This window comes from Phyllostomus discolor, chromosome 4 (genome assembly GCF_004126475.2).
Source record: "Phyllostomus discolor isolate MPI-MPIP mPhyDis1 chromosome 4, mPhyDis1.pri.v3, whole genome shotgun sequence".
NCBI lineage: Eukaryota > Metazoa > Chordata > Mammalia > Chiroptera > Phyllostomidae > Phyllostomus > Phyllostomus discolor.
Window position 1 is genome coordinate 148,416,796 of NC_040906.2, and position 23,147 is coordinate 148,439,942.

The 23,147-nt window shown below is 39.5% G+C and overlaps 1 pseudogene; it reads right to left on the reverse strand.

Moving 5' to 3' along the window:
* Positions 1–6,473: 6,473 nt before the first annotated feature.
* LOC114495328 lies at positions 6,474–8,531 on the reverse strand (annotated as a pseudogene).
* Between the last annotated feature and the right edge of the window lie 14,616 nt (positions 8,532–23,147).

Below are 23,147 nucleotides of genomic sequence, written 5' to 3' on the forward strand. Positions count from 1 at the left end.
AAAATTTTAGCTCTGTTTAAAACAAGAATAAAGTAATTGAAAAAGCAGTTGGTAATTGGTTCTATCACTCAGCAGCATGACTGTTCACATTATAGTATCTTCCTCTCTCCTACCTCCTCATTTGTCCCTTCCTCCCTTTCTCCACTTCTTCATATTTTGTAAAGTGCCTATAATTTATTATTCTCTGTGCCAGATACAGGTTCTTTTGAGTTTCTTGTACCTGTATTATTGTGTGCTTGTTTGCTACGTGATGAACTTGCTTCTGCCAACCATTTACTCTGGTCTGACAAGTACTGGTCTGATATAACAATGCCATCTGGTTTTACTTGGAATGAAGAATTTCTACTTTTAGAGATATACAAGGGAATAGTTATCTCCTGGTAGTACTTGGTGATGAGGTGCTCATCTAAATGTGTTTATACTATTGTTCTTTAGATTACCACAAAATAAAAGTATAAAAATATGGACTTTCCAGGATACAATTGGTTGTTACCCATTTCTTTGTAAAAAGAGCTCCTTTTATGGTATGTATAAAGTTTCACTTAAAGCTCTTTACTTTAGCTTTAAGTAAAACTTCTTTTTTGTATACCTCCCACAGAAAACTATTTGCAAAATGTGCAAAAAGAAGTACAAAGAAACCTTATTGTATGAATGTAAATTTATTTATGTGTACAAAACTCTAATGTATATTTTACCATAGATATAATTTCCTACCTTAGCTTCCAACAACAATGTTTAAGCCAATGTTTAAGTAAATTCTTAAGCTTTCCAACACCTTACTGAGTTACTTTACAATGCAAAAAACCTTTCCTCTATTAGGATTTGAGAAAGAAAACAGAGAGCAGTACCTGACATTGAGAAGCTGGCCTGGCATTCACAGCTAGGCCATACTTTTCTCCTATGAGACACAGATAATCTCATTGAATACCAATTTCAGACAAGGTTACTCTAAGGCCATGATAAAATGAGACAGAACAAGGCCACTTCATAATTTTGTCTAAGCACAGACATAAACAAGGTCACTGTGGCACCTCAAAATATTCACAGAACACCCCTCTCAGCCAAAATGAGTGATGCTATTTCTTTACCAGTTACAGTTTTTATCCTTGTGCTAGTTTCCTCTCCCATGAATAAGATTTATTGAGCTATTCAATCATAGCCTATCCCCCGGTCACCTAATCAAAGTCCACATCTCTGTAATTGGGTGTTTCTGCCATTCTCTTGCTGAGACATCTCACAATTCCCCATGGTGTATATTCTGCCTGCATCAAGGAATGAACTCAACTTGTTTAGCTACGGATGTGTTTCTGGTGGTTCTTTGGCTGAAAAGCATTGACAGAATATCAAAATAAATTAAGTAATTAGTTTGTTCGTCAAACTTTAATTAAGCTTGTAGTATGTTGTTTCCAAACTGCTTGAGTGTTTTGGTTTAAAATCTTTGAAAATTACAGACACTCTTGATGGAAAAAAGAACTTTCACTCAAAGATTCACCCATATTTTCAGGGGATCACAGACCTCTTTGATTAAGAGTCTGAATGTAGTCATTAGAATAAGATACACTCTGCTTTCAAGGAGTTTAGGATCAGCACAAGGGAGTAAGTGACATATTTCTTTATTGGGAACATTCCTCATATAGAAATGATTTTCAAATGAAAACTACTAAATAGAGAACCTGGGCTATGTATGAATAGGATAAGGTTAATTCTGTCAGTGTATTCTTTTTCCTTATGCAATATTTTAAATATTAGATAAATTTATTATCAATTTATGGTAGGAACACTTTCTGAGAGAGAGAAAGAGGGTGGTGATGGAGGGAGAAGTACTGCAACATGTGCAATTTTACACAGTGCTCCTTTTAAATGGTACAGGTTTGTTCCTCCTTTCTCATTTACAAAGTCTCTCATTCTACCACTAGGACAGACTATGAAAGACTGAGGGAACTGTTTTCCCCATGAAGAAAAATCGTGTTACAAGGACATGAGCATTAGCATTTGAGGTGATCAAGCTGTGGAAAGCCTGAAAGTCATATGTCTTTCACCACTGCCCTGGGACTGGAGGTCAAGCCCTGAATGACTGCAGTCTCCTTGGTGGCAAGACCTGTATCTTATTTAGCTCTTTACCTGAACCACAGAAGGATGTACTCAATATAGGTCTGCCCAGAAAAAGTCCAGTCATTGTTAACATAACAAGAATGGTTTGCTTGACATCATTGTAACCTGGCAGCCAAGGAGAATGGACTTGACTGTGCATGCATGAACAGTGATGACTTCACTGTACTAGTCAGTGGGAGTGGTAGACACTGTTGAGTGAGCATGTGTACTTGTGGCCATCACATTCAAAATGACTGACTGAGTAGAGCAACAAATCTGCATCAAATTTTGCATTAAGCTTGAACATTCCTCCATGGGAAACCATTCAGATGTTTTAGAAGGCCACAGCTACGGGCAACTGGTGACTGGCAGCTTTATCAGGACAACATACCAGCTCATGCACTATGTCTCACACAGAGGTTTGTGGTGAAATATCAAATCTCCCAGGTGACTCAGCTCCCCTACAGCCCAGATGGTGCCCTGTGACTTTTGGCTTTTCCCAAGACTAAAATCACCTTTGAAAGGGAAGAGATTTCAGACCATTGATGAGATTCAGAAAAATATGACAGCGCAGCTGACGGTGATTAGAACTGTGTGAGGTTCCCAAGGTGCCTACTTTGAAGGGGACTGAGACATCATTGTCCTATGTACAGTTTCTTGTATCTTGTATCTTCTTCAATAAATATCTCTATTTTTTCCACATTGCGTGGCTGGATACTTTCTGGACAGACCTCATATATTCATTAAAGAAATGTGTAGTTCCAGAGGTATAGTACTTCCACTCTCCTCCTATTCCTGTCCCCCTTCCTCACCCCATTGGTCCAGATCCTAAGACTGCCTTTCTGCTGTTTTTGCCTCTCAATCTGATCAGATCACTAGGGAGGGTAGAGAGAGGCCACAGCAGGACATTGCCCAAGGCAATAGCATACAGTCTAGGATGTGATTGGCTGAGAAGCTGAATGCCTCCAGAGCTCATGGCATTATGAGTCAGAAGATTTAAAATAAAAAGAGAGCAGAGACTGTCTCTCTGGCTGTCTTCCTCAAGGATGCCTGGATGATTGTGCTACAGCTGCCTGCACTTCCCAACAGATGGATTTTGGATGGGAAGGAGCTATGGGAACAGTTTAGGATCTGCCTGGTCTGGCAGAGGGTAGCAGAGTTATTCTTTTTTGGGTATTCTAGAGGGTATGACCTCTGAAGCAAAAGCCTGCCATTCTTCCAAAATTGTGTCGTTTTTGTATTTTATGTTGTTTTAGTTTGTAAACTTACCCAATAGAAACAAGATAATTAAAAACTAACAGGGGGAATAATAGGAAAGCCCAGGTGTAAAAGAGTTTAGCCTTAATTGATAGGTTTAAGTGATTAAAGCTTTAACTAAAGAGTTAAAAAGTTTAGGCCTAAGTGCTAGGCTTAAGTGACTAATGTATGTAGAAAACTGTTATTTCAAAATTGTGTAGCTTTTGGATAAAGACACCTTTCCTTTATCACTAAACCTTTGCCTCTGGAATTTTGCTCAGAGGGTGGTGGCAGGCAGTAGGACCCCACTTGCTGTTCTGTAACATGAGTTCTTTAAGAGGATCTGCTTGGGACTCCATCAGTTTCTTCCATTGACTCAATCCTTGCTGGTTTTGGCAGCCAGAAGTTATGGGGACTTACCTTTCTGGGCACTGGAACCCTGGAGTGGGGCTGGGATTCCTTGCTCCAAAGATTCCCTCTTGAATTTTTATCCACCACATGTGGATGTGGGACCAACCCATTCCACATCTCTGCCCCTCCTACCAGTCTGGATGGATGTGGTTTCTTTAATTCTGTAGTTGTCAGTCTTCCATTCCACTCAATTTCTGATAGTTCTGAGTGGTGGTTGTTCTATAATTTGGTTGTGGTTTTGATGTGGTTGTGGGAGGAGGTGAGCCGTGTTTACCTATGCTGCCACTTTGACCAGAAGTTCTCACTTTAATTTCATCTGTGAAATAGGAAGGACAATTCTGCTTACCTATCTGTATTATTATAAGGAATTAAATAAATTCATGTAAGGCCTGACACATAGTTAACACAATAGATGTTAGCTATTATTGTACATCTCAAGTATATATTATACATTGCTATTAGTTACATTAATATATGTAATACTAAATCATGATTCAGCAATTTATGTATTTATATAACTACAGTACTTGGTAGAGGTGACGGTTCCTTCTGAAATACTTCCATAGTATTTTCTGTCTTGAGGAACAAAGAACACTATGTCTTTATTTGTACTATGTGAGTATCCTACTAATTATAACTAGTAAAAATTATGCAGCTCCTTAACTGCCTCTGAATATCTATTGTAATATAATAGGCAAAGAATACCTAATGCTGGATTTGTAAATAATGACACACATTGAATTTTTGTTTGTAATATTTACTTTGTTGACTCCATCAGTTTCTTCCATTGACTCAATCCTTGCTGGTTTTGGCAGCCAGAAGTTATGGGGACTTACCTTTCTGGGCACTGGAACCCTGGAGTGGGGCAGGGTTCCAGTGCCCAGAAAGGTAACTACTATACTACTACTACTACTATAGTAGTTAACTACTGTAACTACTATAAGCAGTTAACTTAACTACTATAAGCAGTTTACCAACTATATCCCAATAATTTGAAAAATGTAATAAAATCTATTATTTTAGTCATAATTCAATTATTAGTCATATATCTACTAGTATTTGTGTCAAATACTAGTATTTGTGTCATCCCCATTTTTTTTACTGTGTCATCATTCAACAAAAACAATCATACTCTCTTACTTTTCATATCCTTGGCCACATCCTCATTCTCTTTGTATTCTTCCTAATAATGGGTAATCCTTATTCTAGCACTTAGGCCTCATTTCTTCCTTTTTTTCTTTTATTAAATTATTTTGGTGACACTATCTATGTTTTTTACTTTAATTACGTGGTTGCAATTCACATTCTTTATCATTAGCTCTGACTTTTTCATTGCCTATGTGAAATCTCAGGGCGATCATAACAGAAAGCACAAATTGTAGCTTAAACCAAGAAAGATGTAGACTCTCACAGTTCTGAAGGCCACAGGTTTGAAATCATGATGTCAGCAGAGCTTCACTCCCTTTGAAGCCTCCAGAGGAGAATCCTTCCTTGCCTCTTCCAGATTCCGGGTGGCTCTTGGCATTCCTTGGCTTCTTTGGCTTCTGGCCACATTATTTCAATCTTTGCCTCTGTTTTCCTAATGCCACCTCCCCTGCGTGACTGTCTCCTCTTCTGTCAATCTCCTCTGTGTGTCTCTCTTAAAAGGACACTCATCATTGAATTTAGAGCCCCCCCTGGATAATCCAAGGTATCTTTTCAACTCAAGATCCTTAATCTAATGACATCTGCAAAGACCCTTTTTCCAAAGATGGTAATTCACAGATTCTGGGAATTACGTCATGTACATATGCTTCTGGGGGTTATCATTCAACCCACCACACCAGGTATAAGAAAAACACTATATAATCAAATGGCAAATGACAACTGATACCAGACCTACCTGTTGGGTATTAGTGAGGGAGGAGGAGAGTGAAAAACCAGAGCATACATGTCCTGTCTAAAGTGGCCAGCCCCTCTTCAGCTGTAGCTGAGTGCTGACATGGGGATATGCAGACCCACTATTGCCAGTCCTTCTGTTATCCCCAGAGAATTTTGAATTCCAGATTTTTATGTACAGGCAACAAATCAAAATCTAAAAAATCTGCTTAGTAGGTAATGCCTTGGGAAAATAAACCTGTCAATAGGTCAGATGTGGCAAACTGCCAGCTTATGACCTCTTGTCTACAGTCTGATGTTCAGAGAGCAGCTTTGATGAAAGTGCAGAGAACTTTCACTCTGGAGGTGAGAGATAGTAAATCTAATGACAGCTGAGAAAGGGAGAAAGATGCTAATAATACCTTTGATTTGCCATTCCTTGCTGTTTTAATTCAATGAGAAACAAATAATTTCTAAACCTGAAAAGGTCCATTTGTTTTTTTAATTGTTATTATAGTTGTTCCAATATTTGTCCTCTTCTCCCCCCTTCCCCGCCATCTGTTACCCCTTGCCCTGCAGCAATCACTCCCTTAGGTCATGTCTGTGGGTCATGCATATAAGTTCTTTGGCTTCTCCATTTCCTATACTATTTTTAACATCCCCCTGTCTATATTTTGCTTACCAATTATGCTTTTAACTCCTGTACCTTTTCCCCCATTCTTCCCCTTCTACCTCCCAGTTGATAACCCTTCAAATGGTTTACGTACCTATGGTTCTGTTCCTGTCTGGTTGCTTGCTTAGTTTGTTTTTTAAATTCAGTTGTTGATAGTTGTGAATTTGTTGCCTTTTTAATGTTAATAGTTTTGAACCTCTTTTTCTTTTTTTTCTCAAAACATATATTTAACACTGCTCTCAGTATATTTCTGAGCACCTCTGCCAGAATCTCTCAGGAATGTGTAGAGCCGCCCTCCCTAGGCCTTGGTGACAAGGCTCCTCACAACTTGTGCAATGGCATCCTTCTCAATGCCAAACATCTTCAGCAGTTCAGCCAGCTTCCCACTTCTCATTACCTGGCCAATAGCCAGGCAAACGACAGTGATGCCGGATTCACCCACTACTGCTGAGGACACAGCCTCACCTATGCCACCTTCATAGTAGTGGTCCTCCACTGTGAGGATCCTGCCCCTGGTAGCATGGCACTGTCAAGGATGAGTTTCTGGTCCAGGGGCTTGATGGTGAAAGGGTATAACACACGGATATTGATCTTTTCTTTCTTCAGCAGCCAAGGCCTCCTGCAGGAGCACCCCAGCTCCAATCACAGTCACCTGGTCATCCTTGCTCTTTAGGACCACTTTGGCTTGTCCGATCTGGAAATCCTCATTGTTGTTATAGATGATGGCATTTTCTGGGCAACTGGTTGGGATGAAACAGATGCCCTTTGTACTGGCTGCTAATTCCATCATCTTTTCTGTAGATAGTCAACCACTTGGGTAAAAGACAGTTGACATGGGGACTGATTGAAACATGGCCAGATCTTCCAGGGCCATCTGAGAGGGCCCCTCTTCCCCAGTGGACACACTGCAGTGCGAGCTGCAGAGATTGATGCTGCTCTCAGAGATGGCTGCCATGTGAACCTGGTTGAAGGCCTGCATGAAGAAGGCTGTGAAAGTGCTGCAGTAGAGTAAGGTCCTGTCTCAAGTGGCAGAGCCCACGGCAATGCTCACCAGGTTCTGCTCGGCAATGTAGCATTCAATGAAGCAATCTGCGTGCTCCTTCCTGAAGAGGTCTGAGAAAGTAGAATTCTTGGTGTCCCTGTCCAGAGAGATGAGGCGGTTGTTGGCCTGGCCCAATGTGGCCAGGGCCTGCCTGTAGGCCTTGCAGGTAGCTATCTTGGCCCCAACCTTGTAGCTGGGTAGAGTGGGCATGTGGATGTTGGTGATGTCCACTGAGGGGGTGTCCTCCTCCTGTGAGGGAGTCACCAGGATCTTCTTTTTGCTCTGGATCTGGCTGTGGATTTCCTGGATGATCTGATCAGCCATGTTTTGGGGAGGGGATTCCCATGCTAAGGCTCCTTATCTTCTATCCCCATGATCCTTCTGCCCTTGAAGGTCTTGGCAGTGATGACTATTGGCTGGTGCTTGGCCTGGCCAAAGGCCTTGAGGAGCTCCTCCATGTTGTGTCTGTCCATAATGATGGTGTGCCAGCCAAAGGCCTCACAGCACTTCTGATAGACGTCCAACTGGTGCTGCAGCAGAGTGGGCTCACTCTGGCCCAGGTGGTTGATGTCCAGAATGGCACTGAGGTTGTCCAGCTTGTAGATGCCAGCAAATTCCATGGCCTCCTACATGGAGCCCTCCCACAGCTCCCCATCTCCCAGCAGGCAATAGACATGGTAGCTGGCTTTGTCAAAATACTTGCCTGTGTAGGCACTCCTGCAAGTGGCACCAAGGCTCTGGCCCAGGGATTCAGTGGCCACATCAGTGAAAGCTTGTTTTGGAACAGATTGCCCATCCAAGTTGGAGATGATCTTCCTCAGGTTTAGCAGCTCTGCTTCAGGTAGGAAGCCAGCTTCAGCCCAGATGGCTTACAGGATGGGAGCTGGGTGATCCTTAAAGAGCACAAAGTAGTTGTTGTGAGGATTCCAGGGGTCCTGGGACTTGTAGTACATGGTGTGGAAAAAGAGGACAGCCATGATCTCTGCAGTGCTGCAGCATAATGTGGGGTGGCCAGAGCTGGCTGCCATGGTAGCCTGGATAGAACTGATGTTCAGGTGATTGGCTGTGTCCTTCAGGGCCTTCAGCTTCTGCTGGTCAGGCTTATGGTAGCCCTCCATGGCACAGCTGGGTGAGCAGGAGACTGGAGGACACTGAGACACGGAGACAGCATAGCAACTGAGGCAGAGACAGGCAGCAGCAGAGCTGAACTTCTTTTTCTTGAATGAGTCCCTTTAACATTTCCTGTAATAATGGCTTGGTGATAATGAACTTCTTTAGCTTTCCCTTGCCTGGAAAGCACTTTATCTGTCCTTCCATTCTAAATGATTGCTTTGATAGATAGAGTAATGTAGCTTGTGGGGCCTTGCTTTTCATGATTCTGAATACTTTTTGCCAGTCCCTTCTTGACTGCAAAGTTTCTTTTGAGAAATCAGCTGATAGTCTTACAGGTATTCTTTGGTAGGTAACTCTCCGATTTTCTCTTGCTGCTTTTAAGATTCTCTCTTTATCTTTAACCTTTGGCATTTTAGTTATGATGTGTCTCAGTGTGATCCTCTTTGGGTCCAACTTGTTTGGGACTCTCTGTGCTTCCTGGATTTGTATGTCTACTTCCTTTGCCAAATTAGGGAATTTTTTCTTTTATTATTTTTTGCAATAAGTTTTCAATTTTTTGCTCTTCCTCTTCTCCTTTTGGCACCCCTGTGATTCAGATGTTAGCACATTTGTAGATATCCTACAGGCTTCTTATACTATCCTCACTTTTTTGAATGTTTATTTTCTTCTTTCAGTTCTGGTTGAATGATTATTTCTCCCTTATGTTCCAAATCATTGATGTGAATCCTGGCTTCCTTCCCTTCACTGTTGGCTCCTTGTAGACTTTCTTTATTTCACTTAATACAACCTTCATTTCTTCCTTTATGTTGTTGCCACAGTCAATGAGTTCTTTGAGCATCCTGATCACCAGTGTTTTGAACTCTGCATCTGATAGGCTGGCTATCTCCATTTTGTTTAGTTCTTTGTTTGGGGTTTTGTTCTGTTCTTTCATTTGGGCCATATTTCTTTGTCTCCTCAATTTGGTAGACTCCTTGTTTTTGTTTCTGTGTATTAGGTAGAGTTGCTTGGACTACCTGTAAAAGGCACCTGCAAATTGTGTGGGGTGGAGCCTTAGGTAATCTCCAGGGCAGGGCAACCCACTTCACTGCTTTGTGGCTCTGTGTCGGGGGCGGGTTCAGAGAGGTGACTGTGCTTCTGCCTGGCTTCTGGAGGTTTTCCTGGCACTTGCCCAATTTCTAGTCACTTCACTCACTCCCCATATGCCACTGGCACCCTTCCAGTTGTTGCCCTGGTGTTGAATCCTAGAGTGGATGGGTTTGTGTATGTTTTAAGACCATGCGGGCCCTTCAAGTGGAGTTTCCTGAATATCTGGAAGTTCCTTCTGCCACCCCAATCCTCACTGATTTTTACAGCCAGAGGTAATGCAGATTTATCTTCCAGGCACTGGAACCCTGGGCTGTGTGGTCTGGCCTGGGGCTGGGATCACTCACTCTCAAGGTATCCCTCCCAATTTTTACCCACCATATGTGAATGTGGGACCACCCATGATGGGTCTTCCACTGCCACCACCTCTGTGCTGCACTTTATCTCTTCGCCTCTCTGCCCCTCCTACCCATGTGGATGAATGTGGCTTCTTTAAATCCTTGGTTGTGAGACTTCCATACAGTTCAATTTTCTGAAAGTTCTGGGTGTTATTCATTTTGAGATTTAGCTGTAATTCTTTTTGTGATTTTACAAGAAGGTGAAGCATGTCTACGTGTGCCTCCATCTTGATTGGATGTCTCTGAAAAGGTCAGTTTCCTGTTGACGACCTCTGGTAAAATTTTTAAGTTGTAAATTGTGTATCAATGCCTGCTTAACAGTGTCTGTGAACTTTTGGAAGGCAGTTAGAAACCTCTTTTTTATGTATTATTCAAATTTGATTTTTAGACTTCATTATTTTTTTTCATGTTTTTAGGAGCAGAGTAAACAGTAACATGACTTGATGTCCCACAATTTTTAAATACATGCAGTGTCCTTAATGTTCTGTGCTCTCTTTCATATTCAACCCTTTTCAACACTGTGCCCTCAACCCTATTTCCTATTGGCTCAGTTAAGATGTAATTTTCACTATTAGTCTGTCCTAAGGCCCTAAGGCTGTGATGGATGCCCTTCCTACTAAACTTTGGCATGGTGGTTCTCAATGGGGGCAGTACTGCCCTCTGGGGAACAGTTTGAATTTAATGGAGACTTTTTCAGTTGTCACAATGAGGTATTACTGGAATTTTGTGTGAGGGTGGCCAGTACACTGGCATTCTGCAATTCAATGGATGTTTCACACAATGAAGAATTGTCTTATGTTAGTATGATTTTTGAATGCCCTACTGGTCCTTTGCATAGTTAGGGCTGAACTTTCATATGATTAGTGAAAGGAGTTTTATTCTAAATCATCTGTAACATTGGCACCAAAGAAAAGAGTGAAAATCGTGAGTGACACTTTCTGGAGTGGCTTTTTCTTCTTTGGCCAAGTTCTTCCCTGTGGACATTTTTTTTCTTTCAAAAATTTTTGTCTATAGTAAGGACTGACCAAGTGTAATTCACCCTTTTCAGTGGACTTAACTTGTGATTTAACCAATGTGGCCTTCTCTTTAGTCCTGTCACTTAGTCTGGAGCTTCTAATATTATGCAAATTGGCCCCAGCTTTAAAAACTAAATCATTTTGCCTGAAAATCCAGTATGAGAACTTTTCCTTTTTCTTTAGACATTCAATGAGACTCCTAGCAGTTTTCATAGGCAATACAAACTATACTGGTGACTTTGGCACTCTTTTTAAATAATATGTTTTTCAATCCAAAGAGCAAATCAATAGGGTCTTGATGTCTGGCTGTCAGAATTGATCATCCACATTCTGAGTTCTCCACATTGCTCATAAATGTTTATCTTGCTTCATGGTAGTCACTTCAGAGGTGAAAAGATATTATTAATTTCAACTGACATCTCCTCTTTCACAAAATTCTTGTTTTATTTTTTGGATAGAAGTTTGCTCATTAGGATGATGAGGGGATTGGTGAAGTCATAGCACCTGAAAGTCAGATCACTTTGATGACAAAGTGATGGAGGTGAGAACTGGATTAAACTTCACTTTTTCCAGGGTTATCTATGGCACGAAGGTTTAATATGGTGATCCATAGCCTAAGATGGTTGGTTCTGTGGATGACCCAGCTGTTAAGGAACTAGGTAGTTAGTCATTGACTATTTGCTTCTTCTGTACACTATGTGGTTTGTTTTCCCTTAAATGAGACTACCATTAAAACAGTCCAGCTTCATGAAAGACTCTGAGCCTGAACCACCTAGCTAAGCCACTACCAGCTTCTTGACCCATAGAAATTGTGAGATAATTGCTATAATCTGAATGTTTGTGTCCACCCAAAATTCACATGTTAAAATCCTAATGCCCAAGGTGATGGTATTAGAAGGTGGGGCTTTTGGGAGCTACTTAGGTCATGAAGGTAGATCTCATGAATGGGATTAGTGCTCATATAAAAGATGCTACAGGGAGACCCCTAGTCCTTTACATTATACAAGGGTACCCTGATCTAGGACTTCCAGCTTTCAGAACTATGAGAAACAAATTTCTGTTGTTTATAAGCTACCCAGTCTCCAGTATTTTGTTATAAAAGCCTGAACCAACTAAGAAAACAATAAATGCCTGTTGTTTTAGGCCGCTAAGTTTTGGGATAACTTGTAGCATAGCAATAGATAGCTAATACATATCAGTATACAATCCCGTATATTAAATTTCCCTTTTTAAATTGCTAGTGTGCTTTCTGTTTCTTGATAGAAACAGAAATGAACAAAAAGAAAATCTAGAAGAAGAATACTAGTGTTTACTGAGGTTAAAAAAATCTTAAATTACCTAAGGTTGTAGTATTGATGTTATTGATGGGTTTAGATGTTAATTTATTATGCCAAACTAAAGTGATTATTTATAGGTATCAATCTAGGTTTAAGGGCATTTTAGGTCTAGGCTTCAAGGTTTAAGCATAATCCTTTGTCCTTTATAGCTATGAAATTTTATAAATAGATATTTCTATATAATACACTAAAATATCTATTTTAATTAAGTCGCTTAATTGAACTTTAAAAACACTCAAAAAGAAAAGCATAGTTTTAATGAGGCACATATATATGTGTGTGTGTACACACACACACACACACACACACACATGTTAAAATCAATGACTTGGAACAAAAGGAAGAAATAAACATCCAACCAGAACAGAATGAAGAAACAAGAATTCAATTTATATATATATATATGTATATATATATGAATAAATTACAGACCCTATGGAAGACAAAATGGAGGTTCCTCAACAAATTTAAAATAGAACTATCATATGATCCAGCAATCCTACTTCTGGTTATGCATCCAAAGAAATTAAATCACTGCCTTCAAGAGATATCTGCCTCCCAGGTTCACTGCTGCATTATTTACAATAGCCAAGGTATAGAAACAACCTGAATGGATGGGTAATTGGATGAAAAATTGTATGCATGTATAAAATGGAATATTATTCAGCCTTTAAAAGAACATAATCCTGCCATCTGCAACAACATAGATGAACCTGGAGAACATTATGCTATGTGAACTAAGGAAGACAGAAAAAGACAAATACTGCATGATCTCACATGTGAAATGTAAAAAAAAGTCAAGCTCAAAGAAATAGAAAATAAGATGATTGTTATCAGTAGAGAAAAAGGAGAGTTATTAGTCAAAGAGTATAAACTTCCAGTTATAAGATGTATAGCCCTGGCTGGCATGGCTCAGTAGATCGAGTGCTGGCCTGTGAACCAAAAGGTCACCAGTTCTATTCTCAGTCAGGAAACATGCCTGGGTTGCAGGCTGAACACTGTATCAATTACACATCAATGTTTCTCTCCCTCTCTTTGTCCCTCCCTCCCCCTCTCTCTAAAAATAAATAAATAGGGTCTGGCCAAGATGGAGGTATAGGTAGAAATGCTTCGCTTCCTCGCACAACCAAAAGAATAACAACCAATTTAAAAACAAACAACCAGAAGTGCCAGAAAATCAAACTGCATGGAATTCTGACAGTCAAGGAGTTAAACATTCACCCAGACTGGTAGGAGGGGCAGAAATGGGAGACAGGCAGCCAAGCAGAGAGGAAGGGACAGAAAGGAAGGGTGGAGAGGTGGTGGATCGTGCTGGTGAGGAAGGGTAGGCTGAACGGGAAACCAAAGACTCAAAAATAGCTGTAAAATACTGTGCAGGTTGCAATGACGTGAGAAACAACCAGTCTCCCAGGAGAGTTCATTGGAAAGTGGGGCTAGAGTGGAGCAAGTGAGAAACAGTGTTCCCTCTCTGACCCCTCCCCTGCAGACAGCACCACAACACAGCAAAGAGGGTTGCTCCACCCTGGAGAATACCTAAGGATCCAACCCCTTACAACATGATAGCTGCACCAAGACAAAGAAATATGGCCCAAATGAAAGAACAGATCAAAACTCCAGAAACAGAGCTAAGTGATGAGGAGATAGACAACCTATCAGATGCAGAGTTCAAAACACTGTTAATCAGCATGCTCACAGAATTGATTGAGCTCAGTCACAAAGTGAAGGAAAGATGAAGTCTACCCAAAGTGAAATAAAGCAAAATATACAGGGAACCAACAGTGAAGGGAAGGAAACCAGGACTGCAATCAATGATTTTGAACAAAAGGAAGAAATAAACTTCCAACCAGAACAGAATGAAGGAACAAGAATTCAAAAAAATGAGAGGCTTAGGAACCTCTCGGACAACTTTAAGCATTCTAATATCTGAATCATAGGGGTGCCAGAAAGAGAAATGGAAGAGCAAGAAATTGAAAACTTATTTGAGCAAATAATGAAAGAACACTTCCCCAATCTGGTGAAAGAAATAGACTTCCAGGAAGCCCAGGAAGCCCAGACAGTCCCAAAGAAATTGGACCCAAGGAGGAACACACCAAGGCACATCATCATCAAGCTACCCAAGACTAAAGATAAAGAGATAAAGCAACAAGAGGAAAGGAGAGAGTTACCTACAAAGGAGTGCCCATTAGACTATCAGCTGATTTCTCAAAAGAAACCTAGCAGGCAAGAAGGCACTGGAAAGAAGTATTCCAAGTCATGAAAGGCAAGGACCTACATCCAAGATTACTCTGTACAGCAAAGCCATCATTTAGAATGGAAGAGCAGATAAAGTGCTTTCTAGACAAGGGAAAATTAAAGGACTTTATCATCACAAAGCCCTTATTACATGAAAAGTTAAAGAGTGTTATCTAAGATTTTCTTCTGAAGATCAAAAACTAGAAACAGTAAAATGACAACAAACTCATAATTATCTACAATTGAACCTAAAAAACAAAAACAAAAGCTAAACAAACAACTAGATCAAGAACAGAACCAAAGAAGGGAAAATCACATGGAGGGTTTTCAGTGGGGAGAGGGAGGGGAAGAATGGGGGGGAGGTTCAGGGAATAAGAAGCATAATTGGTAGGCATAAAACAAACGGGGGAGGGTTAAGAATAGTGTAGGAAACAAAGAAGCCAAAGAACTTACACATACAATCCATGGACGTGAATTAAGGGAAGGGAAATGCTAGAGGGTGGGGGTGGGGTACAGGGTGGAGGGGGACAAGGGGAGAAAAAATTGGGAAAACTGTAATAGCATAAGTGATAAAATATATTTAAAAATAAAAATAAATAAATAACATTTTTAAATTAAAAAGATGCATAGGTTCTGGAGACCTACTTGAAATTTGATAACAGTAGATCTCAAATGTTCTCATCACAAAAGAAAGGGTAATTATGTGAGATGATGGATATGTCAATTAGGTTGATTGTGGTAATCATTTCAAAATGTCAATCAAAACATTGTGCAACCTGACTATATACATTTTTGTCAGTCATACTTCAGTAAAGCTGGAAAAAATAATATGTACATAATATATGTATATATTTAAAAGGTACATATATAAAATTTGTATATAAATAAAGTGAAAGAAGTGTCAAATTCAACTATCAGTCATTTAAATCAAAGAACATTTATTGCTCTTGAAGAAAATAAATTACCTGAGTAATAAATATATTACATGTATCAGACTGTAGGCTTTAGCCATTTTTTTATATATCAGCTGTGAAGTTATTGACAGCTCTAATAATTGATCCCTGAAAGCCAATAATGACTTTCAGAGATTGAAGTTCTGGACCTTACAATTTCAATAGTTTATTCTGGGGGACAGTGAATGGAAAGTCAGTTTTATAGTTTCTACAGAACTGGAAGTCGTTCACTTAAAATGACTCCTGGCCATTTAATTCACTTGTCAGCCCATCCTTGTGAAATAATTGCTGTTCCAAACCTAAGCAAATAGGGGGAGTGGCCATGAAGTCAGCTATTGGTTTGACTTCAAGTAGCTGAGTGAGTGAGTGATTGGCTGCTGTCATTTCTAACACAGATTACCATTATAAGACAGAAAGCAAAGATTTAAGATTGCTAAAGAAATTGTTGGAGGATTTTATGAGAGAATATAGTGGTAACCAAGAGTTTAAGTACCTTGCCAAGGGTGAATTTAGTAAGTGGTGGGCTCAGATTTAAACTCAGGCACCTTGGCTCCAAAGTGTTTGCTAGTGTAGCTTTAGGCATTTGAAGAAAGAAATAACTGGGGAAAGAAGGGAGAGAATGATTTATCCACTAAGGCCCAGCTTAAAGCTCACTTCCTTTGTGAAACCTTGATGAATTACTTTAGCTGAAGGTAATGCCCCTTGCTCTGCACAACTCTAACTCACAGGGTCAAGTCCAGTACTCCTGTAACATGTATCATAAATGGCCACACAGTACAGCTGTTTGTGTGCACAGCTCATAAAAGCATTGAGACTTTTTCAGTTGAGGTATTTAAAAAATGTTATGCATGATTATAAGTTTTGCAAGCCCAATTTTAAGTGTATATAGAAATTGCTATTTAAAGTAACTGACAATATCTATCAAAATTAGAAATGGGTATAACCTTTGGTCTAGCAACCACATTTCTGGGAATTTATTTTACAAGTATACTTGCAAAATAATAGATGTGCATGGCAATTCTTTGCAGCATTGTTTATAATAGCAAAAACAAAAGCTGATAATTTTTTTAGGAGTAGTAAATGCTCCTACTTATTTTTAATATTTATGGTTGTTTTGCATGCAAGTCTCATCAGTTAACATAGTAAGAATGAAATATTTTCATTTCTTCCCCCTGGATGGGATCGCTGCTTCTGATTCCTGTGTAGTTGGCTAGGGCTAGGTTATAACTTCTGAACAGAAGTGAAATGTATCACTCTGAGGCCAGGACATTTAATAGCCAATGTAGGACCCTCCAGAGCTTTCCCCCTTCCACCACCATGACTGGAAATCTTTGAAATGGAGACTCCTCCATCAGCCTGAGTCAGATATGAAAAGATATGGAGCTGAGCACCTGGTCAAACTGCAGTTGACATCTGCATGAGTGAAAAACTAACACCCTTTGTGAACTCAAAGCAGCAGCTTCTTTATAGGGAGTTTGCAGAGATTATGGCAGAAAGTTGGAAAGAAGCTTTCCAAGGGATGGAAAGTTGGGATGGGGTTTCAAGGTACCACTTAAACAATTCACATTGTTTCAGTTAAACAATGCTGCTAACATGGTCTCAGATAAAATGTGAGACCTGAAAACTTTTGCCATCTATTAAATTCTAATGTGAACTACATCCAGAAGTTTTAAAAACACAGACAAAATTGTATTAATATGTGTTCTTTTTAAATCTATTTTATTAATTATGCTATTACAGTTGTCCCACTTTTTCTCCCCTTTATTTCCCTCCACCCTGTAGCCCCTTCCCACCATCATTCCCCCTGTTAGCTCATGTCAATGTGTCATACATGTAAGTTCTTTGATTTCTCCATTTCTCATACTATTCTTAACCTCCCCCTGCCTATTTTGTCCCTACCAATTATGCTTGTATTAATACATATTGTTTATAATCTGAAGTTATCTAAATTGAACTATCATATGAATGTACTTTTATTTTTAATATTTATGGTTGTTTTGCATGCAAGTCTCATCAGTTAACATAGTAAATGATATGTGTTGGTTATATAACACCAACTGACAGATACAAATAGTGCAGGTAAGCAATTGATCTTACAAATTTATTGAGATGTCTGATACAGTTGTGTAGAAACTCAACAGAATATAAACTTATTGTGCAGCAATTTTTTATTTTTCAAGGAATGTTTTTCCTTAGATTGTTTGAGATTGTTATTTCAAACAAAAATATGGGTGCACATTATCCATGGCATCATTATACCCATTATTATACTGATGGTACGTAATCATTGTACCCATGTATAATGTACATCCTTATTTTTCCCTAAAAATTTTGGGCAAAAAGTATGTATTATGCATTGTAAAATACATATATATTTTTGCTATATTCTACTACTTCATTTGTAGTTGAATTACTGAGTGATACAAATGTATCAGAGAGTCATTTTTGGGGGGACAGGATTTAAAAAACATTGTATGTCCACCATTTGGGTAGATTATATGTAACAAATGCATAGAGAATCCTATGCCTGCTTTTGTTCTGAAAAAGGGAAATATGTAAAGTAAACATTCTATTATGTTTCTTCAGTTTCTATTTACTAACATTTTGTTTGGACTTTCTCTTATATTTCTTGACAGTTTAGATTTTTTAAAAGTCTATTTTATTGATTATGCTATTACAGTTGTCCCATTTCCCCCCTCTATTACCTTTTACCCTGCACTCCCCCTTCCCCACCTGTGTTCCCCCCTTAGTTTCTGTCCATGGGTCATACATGTAAGTTCTTTGGTTTCTCTATTTCCTATACTATTCTTAACCTCCCCCTGTCTATTTTGTACCAACCATTTATATTTCTTATTCCCTGTACCTTTTCCCCCATTATCCCTCCTCCCCACTGATAACCCTCCATGTGATCTCCATTTCTGTGATTCTGTACCTGTTCTAGTTGTTTGCTTAGTTTGTTTTTATTTTTGTTTTTGTTTTAGGTTCAATTGCTGATAGTTGTGAGTTTGTTGTCATTTTACTGTTCATATTTTTTATCTTCTTCTTTTTCTTAGTTAAGTCCCTTAAAGTTTTCATGTAATAAGGGCTTGGTGATGATGGACCCCTTTAACTTGATCTTATCTGAGAAGCACTTTATCTGCCCTTCCATTCTAAATGATAGCTTTGCTGGATAGAGTCATCTTGGATGAAGGTCCTTGCCTTTCATGCCTTTGAATACTTCTTTCCAGCCCCTTCTTGCCTGCAAGGTTTCCTTTGAGAAATCAGCTGCTAGTCTTATGGGAACTCCTTTGTAGGCAACTTTCTCCTTTCCTCTTGTTGCTTTCTCTCTTTATTTTTAATCTTGGGTAATGTAATGATGATGTACCTTGGTGTGTGCTTTCTTGGGTCCAACTTCTTTGGGACTCTCCAGGCTTCTTGGACTTACTGGAAGTCTATTTCCTATACCAGATTGGGGAAGTTCTCCTTCATTATTTTTTAAAATAAGTTTTCAATTTTTTGTTCTTCCTCTTCTCCTTCTGATATACCTATGATTGGATATTGGAACATTTCAAGTTGTCCTGGAGGTTCCTAAGCCTCTCCTTACTTTTTCGAATTCTTGTTTCTTCATTACATTCTGGTTGGATGTTTATTTCTTCCTTTTGTTCCAAATCATTGGTTTGAATCCCAAGTTTCTATCCCTCCTTGTTGGTTCCCTGTACATTTCTTTTCATTTCACTTTGCATAGCCTTCACTTCTTCCTCTATTTTGTAACCATACTCAACTATTTCTGTAGGCATTCTGATTACCAGTGTTGTGAACTCTGCATCTGATAGTTTGGCTATCTTTTCATTGCTTAGTTCTATTTTTGCAGCTTTGATCTGTCCTTTCACTAAGGTCATGTTTTTTTTTTTTTTTTGTATCAGTGAAGCTATTACATTGTAAGGGGGGTAGCCTTAGGTATTTGCCAGGGTAGGGCAGCCCACATTGCTGCATTGTGGCAATGTCTGTGGAGGAGGGGTGTGAGGGGAAGCAACACTGCTTATTTGGCTCTTGCCAGCTTTCAGTCACTTCCCCTGCTACCCACAAGCAAACTGGGCCCTTCTGATACTGATTTCCAGATGGGTGAATTTGTGTATATTCTAGGACCCTGTGGTCTCTCCAACAAACTCTCCAGGGAGGCTGGGAGTTTCTCCAGCTGCTGTAACTCTCACAGGTTTTTACAGTCATAGGTTTTGACGCTTTATTTCCCCACACTGGAATTCTGGGTTGCATGGTTTCTCTCGCTCCCCATTTGTTTTTCCCAGTTATCCGCATGCAAATGTGGGATCACCTGGTCCACCAGCTGCCACCTTTCCCACCGGGCCCTCTAGCTTTGCCTTGCTGTGTGTCCTCTCTGCCCCAACTGCCTGTCTCTGCCCCTCCTACCTTTCTGAATGAATATTTCTTCTTTAACTTCTTGGTTGTTGGACTTCCATACACTTTGGTTTTCTGGCCATTCTAGTTATTTTTTTTTTGTTTTTAAATTTGTTGTTTTCCTTCTTTTGGTTGCATGAGGAGGCAAAGTGTATCTACTTATGCCTCCATCTTGGCTGGAATTCTCTACAGTTTAGTTTTTTTCCGACCATCTTTAGGGGGCAACTTAACCTAAATTGTTCTTGGTCAAATGATAGGCCACTGCATTACCAAAATTATGTCAAATGACATCACACGGTTAAGATGACTTCTGTCTAATGCAATTTTGGTGGGACTTGCTTCTGTCTATGGAATCAACTTGAATGCAGTCATTGTTCATGATTTCAGGCCCTCAAGACCTGTGGGTGCTTGCACAGAGGCAGAGAAGATGAAGAGGGTACAGATCCACCTTACATAATGAATGCAGCATTCTGAAGTTCGACATCTCAGACCATAGCTGAGCACTTGGGAAGATGTGGAAACAAAAGTCAGAGATTCACCACTGCACATGCTTACACCTATTTCTCTTGCCCAGTGTGCAAGGACTCAAGTTTACTTGAATTTAAACAAGAAGCCTAGTTAGCATGTTTAACTTGACACAATTTTTTAAAAGATTTTATTTATCTTCAGAGAGAGAGGAAGGGAGGGAGAAAGAGTGGGAGAGAAACATCAATATGTGGTTGCCTCTCATGTGCCCCCTACTGGGGACCTGGCCTATAACCCAGGCATATGCTTTGAGTGGGAATCAAACCAGTGACCCTTTGCATCGCAGTTTGGTGCTAAATCCACTGAGCAACACCAGCCAGGGCTTTTTTTTCTCTTTTTTTGGGACACAATCTGAATAAGTGCCTAGTTCTATTTGCAAATTTAGTCAAGTTTTTCTTCATGGACTAGGTTCATTTCATACCTAAATTATTATCTCAAGTCTTTCTGTCTTGTAATTGTTCTGAATATGATGGTCAAACTTATCTTTCCTGTTCTTTGCTTTGAATTAGCAAACTACAAGAAACTATTTCTGTTCTTCAGTATTGTGTGCATTTATGTATTATAAAAATGAAGGTAGATTGTGATATATTCTTTTTCTAAAAAATATTTTATTGTTGTTCAAGTACAGTTGTCTGCATTTACCAACCCCCCCACCCTAGCCATCCCCACTTCCATCCCCTGCTTCCACCCCACCTTGGTTTTGTCCATGTGTCCTTTATAGTTGTTCCTGAAAACCCATGTCCCCTCCCTGCCATTATCCCATCCCACCTCCTCTCTGGTAACTGTCAGATTGTTCTTAATTTCAATGTCTCTGGTTACATTTTGCTTGCTTGTTTGTTTTGTTGATTAGGTTCCACTTAAAGGTATGATCACATAGAATTTGTTCCTTACCACCTGGCTTACTTCACTTAGCATAATTCTCTCCAGTTCCAACCATGCTGTTGCAAAGGCTAGGAGCTTCTTCTTTCTTTCTGCTGTGTAGTATTCCATCTTGTAAATGTACCATAGTTTTTTGATCCATTCATTTACTGATGGGCACTTAAGTTGCTTCCAGTACTTGGCTATTGTAAATTGTGCTGCTATGAACAGTATTCTGACATAATTAGCTGATCGAGACCATAAAGTATGGACTCTTCCTTGTGGATAAGATCTCTTGTTGTTATGAAGACAACTTAATCTCAATAGAGGTCGGTGCATGAAAGGCCAACCTATTGCAGACAGGAGAAGTATTTTGAGATTTCAAGGAGAGTAGATATCTAAGCATAAGCTTTTTTATAGCAGGTACAAGAAGGATCACCAAGTTGGTACCCACTACAGGACTCAGAATGCATTGGGTTGTGCAAGCTCTGAAGAAGGACTCATTTTTTTATGTTAGGTTTTCTAGTTTATTTCTTGTTATAACCAAGTCACTATTAAATTTCACATATAACAGATCATGTGGTGTTTGTTTTTCTTTCTCTTATTTTACTTAACACAATGCCCTCAAGGTCTATCATGTTGCTGCAAATAACAAGATTTTCTTCTTTTGTGTGTCTAAATAATATCCCATTATAAAATATATATAGGGTGGGGCAAATGTAGTTTTATAGTGGTCCATATGGAAAATAATACAATAATTAATAAATAACAATACAAGAGTAAATTCATATATTCACAACTATAAACCTAGTTTTGCCCCACTCCATATATATATATACCACATTTTTTTAAAGTTTTTTTCTTCAATCCTCACGTGAGGATATGTTTACCAGTTCTAGAGAGAGAGTAAGGGAGGGAGAGTGAAACATCAATGTGAGAGAGAAACATTGATTGGTTGCCTCTTGCATGTGCCCCTGACTGGGGATTGAACCCACAACCTAGGTATGTGTCCTGACTGGGGATTGAACCCAAGACCCTTTGGTGTATGCCACCATGCTCCAACTAACCAAGCCACCTGGCCAGGGATATACCACATTTTATTTATTTATCCACCTTTTGATGGATACTTAACATTGTTTCCATGTGTTGGCTGTTGTAAATAATGATGCTGTGAATCTGAGGGTGCATATATCTCTTTGACGTAGTATTTTCATTCCCTTCAGATATATACCAAGAAGTGGAATTGATGAGAGTTATACGAGATCTGTCTCAATAGCAAACCATTGGAAAATGTCTAATCATTGTTAATATAATGAGAACAGTTTGTGCAACATCAATGTAACTTGGTAGCCAAGGAGAGTGGACTTGACTGTGCATGCATGAGCAATGATGATTTCACTGTACTAGTCAGTGGGAGTGGTAGACATTGTTGAGTGAGCATGTGTATTTGTGGCCATCACATTCAAAATGAATGACTGAGTCGAGCAACAAATCTGCATCAAATTTTGCATTAAGCTTGAACATTCCTCCATGGGAAACCATTCAGATGGTTTAGAAGGCCACAGCTATGGGTAACTAGTGACTGGCAGCTTTATCAGGACAACACACCAGCTCATGTCTCATGCAGAGGTTTTTGGTGAAACATTAAATCTCCCAGTTGACTCAGCTCCCCTACAGCCCAAATTGTACCCTGCAACTTTTGGCTTTTCCTAAAACTAAAATCACCATTGAAAGAGAAGAGATTTCAGATTTTCAATGAGATTCAGATAAATATGATGCGACAGCTGATGGTGACTGGGAGAACTGTGTGAGGTCCCAAGGTGCCTACTTTGAAGAGGACTGAGACATCAGTGTCCTATGTACAGTTTCTTGTATCTTCTTCAATAAATGTTTATATTTTTCATATTACATGGCTGGATACCTTCTGGAC